This window comes from Callithrix jacchus, chromosome 5 (assembly GCF_049354715.1).
Source record: "Callithrix jacchus isolate 240 chromosome 5, calJac240_pri, whole genome shotgun sequence".
In the NCBI taxonomy this organism is placed as follows: domain Eukaryota; kingdom Metazoa; phylum Chordata; class Mammalia; order Primates; family Cebidae; genus Callithrix; species Callithrix jacchus.
In genome coordinates this window covers 64,628,916-64,633,274 of record NC_133506.1, presented here as the reverse complement: position 1 = coordinate 64,633,274, position 4,359 = coordinate 64,628,916, and positions in this window count along the sequence as shown.

The window sequence follows — 4,359 nt, the reverse complement described above, 5'->3', positions numbered from 1 at the left end:
CATGCATGCATGCATCCATCCATCCATCCATACATACATACATGCATTCATCTGTCCATCCATCCATCCATCCATCATCCATACATCCTGTACATCCGTACATCCATCCATCATCCATCCATCCATCCATACATACATACATGCATCCATCTGTCCATCCATCCATCCATCCGTCCATCCATCTGTCCATCCATCTGTCCATCCATCCATCCATCCATACATACATACATACATACATGCATTCATCTGTCCATCCATCCATCCATCCATCTGTCCATCCATTCATCCATCCATCCATCCATCCATCCATCCATCCGTACATCCGTACATCCATCCATCCATCATCCATCCATCCATCCATCCATCCATTCATCTGTCCATCCATCCATCCATCCATCCATCCATCCATCCATCCATCCATTCATCTGTCCATCCATCCATCCATCCGTACATCCATCTGTCCATCCATCCATCCGTACATCCATCCATCCATCCATCCATCTGTCCATCCATTCATCCATCCATCCATCCATCCATCCATCCATCCATCCATTCATCTGTCCATCCATCCATCCATCCATCCATCCATCCATCCATCTGTCCATCCATCCATCCGTACATCCATCCATCCATCCATCCATCCATCCATCCATCCATCCATCTGTCCATCCATTCATCCATCCATCCATCCATCCATCCATCCATCCATCCATCCATCCACCCATCTGTACATCCATCCATCCATCCACCCATCTGTACATCCATCCATCTGTCTGTCCGTCCGTCCGTCGGTCCATCCATCCATCCATACATACATACATCCCTCTTAGCTCCTCTGCTCGCCCCATTCGGTTGTCTGTCTGCCTGCGCATATACTCACCCACCTGCCCATTCATCCATCTACTCACATTCCCTCTGTTTCCATTCTTCATTATTTGCTACATCAGCCTCTGCAATCATCTCTTCTCTCTGGAGATTTTTCTAGCTTCTGATCCCAACCTTCCCATCACAAGCTCTCTCTTCACTTCCCGTTGCTCACAGATCCAAACCCAAACTTCAGACTCAGCTGGCTTTCAAGGCCTTGAATCTATCTTGTCTCCTCTCACGGCTTCCACTGTGGACCTGGAAGTTGCGTGGGGCCTGGGCACTGTGCCTACTGTGCCCTCCCTGGCCTTCTCTGCCAGCTAGGGCCTGTCCTTGGGGACTTGAGTCCAGAGAGGAGGGGTGAAGCATGAACATGGGAACAAGAGAGGAAAAGGTGAATGGGACCTGATTAACGCACCAGCCTCAGCTCCCCACCGGTAATGAGGGGATGGAGTGCTTATGTTCTCCCCACAATCTAGGCTGCTTTCTGGGCTCCCTCAGCTGCCATGAGGGCCAAGGTGGTGGGGATCATGGAGGGGGCTGATCACTCTTCCCTCTCTCCTGCCACTTACCCATTAACAGCCTGGCTGACCTGGAACAGAAAGGAAGGGCCTGCTGTGGGAGGGGCAGCTCCATTAGCACTGTTCCCAGCCCCTAGGGAGCCAGGGGTCACCACAACCCAGCTGCAGGGCCATTAGCAGTCCATTAGTCCTGCCCCTCCCTCCCAGCCCCCACTCTGGTTCCATTCAGGAACTGCCCTTCTTGGCAAATCTTCTGCCCCTTCACCAACCCCCCCCACCACAGGCCTCAGAGGCCCCATCCAAGGTCAAGGTGTCAAGTTCGGGTGAGCATGGGCAGGGCTGCAGCTGACCCTTGCAGAGCTGGGGAGGACAAAGGAAATCCAGGTGTAAGTGGCAGCTGGACCCGCTGAAAGGGCTTCACCCATCTCTGAGGCAGGTAGTGATGGCCAGTGGAGGCTGTGTGGGCTGCAGGGCCAGTGAGCCAGGCGCCTCTGTCATCTTTGCCAAGAAGGGCAGGTCCTGAATGAAGCCAGAAATTGCATTGCTGATTTCTGACTGTCTCCCCTAGTGTATGTGAACTACCCTTATGGAGGGGCTGTGCCCCATCAGTCAGTCAATCAACAAAAGTTCGTTGCGCTAACAAAGCATCAGACCTGCTGTGGGAGAGCCAAGACCTTAGGCTCTCCTGGTTACAGAATTTTCATTCATTCACTAATGGATATTTAGTGAGTGCTCACTGCATGCCAGGCACTGGAACACAGCAGGGAGAGAGACTCCAGAAAAGGAGGCGACAGTGAACGCAGAAAGCCATCAGTGGGACGATTTCTGGAAGGAAAGGGCTGTGCAGGAGATGAAGCAGGCGTCAGGAGACAGGTGTGGGGTGGCTGCTGTTGTCTGAGGGCTTGGGGAGGCCTCTTCCAGGAGGCTGGGTGGTGAGAAGGAGCCTGCTAAGTGGAGGGCAAAGGCTGACGGTCACCGGCAGTGGACGCCAGGTGCAAGGGTCCCGAGGTCGGGGGGGGGGGGGGGGGGGGGGATGTGAAGCTAGCAAGCCCTTGAGGCTGGGGGAGAGGGAGGGAGGTGGGAGGTGGCAGAGGGAGGTCGTAGATCCTCCCTGCTATGCTAAACCTGCGGGCTCAGGTCTGACTCCAGTCTCCCAGAAGTCCCTTGGCTGTGCGTGAGGCCCTCAGAGGCAGCAGGAAGGCTCCAGCCAGGTGTGGGGAGCACAGAGGGGACTTGCATCTGCTGGGATCTGAGCAGCCAGGAGTCAAAATCCTTGTGAAACTCAACATCAGACTCTCCGCATTAGAATTAGAATTAGAAGCTCTTAGCCCTGGCATTCCAGGCTGGTGGGAAGCTCGGCGGGGGCCTCACAATCTGGGCTGAGCCACACCCTAAAGCGAGCTGTCCCACCTGGAACTTGTAACAGACCGTGGAGGGCCTGACCCTGCCTAACCCGTGTTTCTTTGTTCCTCATGAGGACCCGATGAGACAGATGCCATTCTTCTCCCCATTACCTAGATGAAGTCACTTGTTCCAGGTCACTCAGGAAGGGATAGGGGCGCCTGACCCCTGGGTGGGGTCAGTGTGGGGAGAAGGAAGGTGTGGCAGAGAGGGCCTGTGGTTGGAACACTATTGTTAGCACTGCCTGCCCTTCCTGCCAGGGGAGGGGAATTAGAGACGGCCTTCAGGGGAGGAAGAGCATGAAGTGATGTCTTAACTGAGATCCTCAAGGAGAAAGTGTTACAAGCGCTCAATTATTTTATAATGAAGGTGTGCAGGGAGAGCCACAAACATTTTCCAAGCTGAAGTGTGTGCATGCATGCACGTGTGTGTGTCAGTGTGTGTATACATGTGTGCGTGCATGCATATGTGCATGTGTGTGCATCCATGTGCGAGTGTTCTGTGCATGTGTGTGCATGCATGCGTGTATACGTGCATGCATGCATGAGTGTGCATGTGTTCATCTGTGCATATGTGCATGCATGTATGTGCATGTGTCTGTGTGCACATGTGCGTGCATGCATACATGCATGTGTTTGTGTGGGCATGCATGTGTGCCTGTGCATGCGTGCATGCACACATGCATGTATGTGCATGTGTGTGCATATATGCATGCATGTATGTGTGCATGTTCATGTGCCCACAGGCGTGTGGTGCTGACTGGCAGGGTGGGACTGTCCCTTTCTTCTGGTTTTGAGGAGAAGTCCCCTCGCCTGTGCTGCCTTCTGCCCCACGACGCTTCTTGTGGTCCTCCCACCCCTCAAGTCGCTCCCACAATGAGCCACCAGTGGGAGAATTTCAGCCTTTGCTGGACAGGCAGATAATGGGGCCTCAACAGCCCTTCCAGGAAGGGGACACCTTGGGGAAATTCCCCTAAACATTGAGACCCTTTCTCCTTGCTGGGTAGAAAGGGGCCTGGCTGTGAGCAGAGGCTGAAGGAAGGACCACACTCAGGTCCACTGGGGCCAGGACGCAGATGACCACCCTGCCTCAGCTCCCCACAGTGCTCCTGATGAGGCCCCAGCTCACCTGGGGCACCTCTGTGACCTGCTGCTGCCCTGTGACCCTGCCCCATGCTCATCCAGCCAGGTTCCTGCTTCCAGGCCTATGCTTCGCACCACCTTGGCTCTGTTCAGAGCTGAAAAGCCTCCTGTCTCCTCCTTCCCAGCCTGGTTCAACTGTTTCCTCTGCAGCAAAGCCTTTTTGTTTATCTCACCCCAACAGGGAGTCCCCAGCAGGTCCCTGGGTAAATCAGCCCCTGCCAGGCTGCTGGGTTCCTGCATCTCTTTCATGGAGGTTGGGTTAAACTTGAGGAATTCTGAAGTGAAGGTTTCCACAGCAGAGGGGTAGGGGCCCTTTCCCCTGGGTGCTCTGGGGAGCACTCGGCCCCCCAGCATAGCCTGACACTCAGCTGAGGCAAAATAGAACACGACAGTATTGTTTCTATTTTATTTTGAAAATGTTAAATTTCAAA